At 63.4% G+C, this 437-nt stretch overlaps 1 protein-coding gene across 1 annotated transcript in view; it reads left to right on the forward strand.

The window, feature by feature from the left end:
• The window catches only part of CACNA1C (calcium channel, voltage-dependent, L type, alpha 1C subunit), a 396,219-nt gene that overhangs the window by 992 nt on the left and 394,790 nt on the right, over positions 1-437 (forward strand). The window lies entirely within an intron of this gene.

Below are 437 nucleotides of genomic sequence, written 5' to 3' on the forward strand. Positions count from 1 at the left end.
CAGGGCAGCGCGCTCCAGGGGGCGGGTGGGGGCCGAGAGACGGCTGTGAGTCTCGGCGCCTCTCCCTTTCCTTCTCCCCCTCTTTCCCTCTCCCTGTATCCCTCTTCTCGGCTCACCTACACCCTCCCACCTCTCTGCAGCCACTGACCCCGCGCGCCCACGCCCCGTGTGTTCTTACTCGCACCCACATGCGGGCTAGCACCTGAGGATGTCAGCGGGGGTTAGAAATCGGGCGGTGTGTGGGCCCTGCTTTCTCATGTTTTAAGGCAATAATAAAGGGTGTGCCGAGCTCACGCGGCTGTACACTGTCGCCCAGTGTTTTCCAGCGTCTCCATCCTTGGCATCAAGTGTCAGCCGCTCCCCCTGCGAAGGGGGGAAGGCTTTCAGGCAACTCCCCGCTTCCTGGAAACTTTCTCCCTCACCCCCTGCCGCCCCCC

Source organism: Bison bison, unplaced genomic scaffold (assembly GCF_000754665.1).
Source record: "Bison bison bison isolate TAMUID 2011002044 unplaced genomic scaffold, Bison_UMD1.0 scf7180017864213, whole genome shotgun sequence".
Taxonomy (NCBI): domain Eukaryota; kingdom Metazoa; phylum Chordata; class Mammalia; order Artiodactyla; family Bovidae; genus Bison; species Bison bison.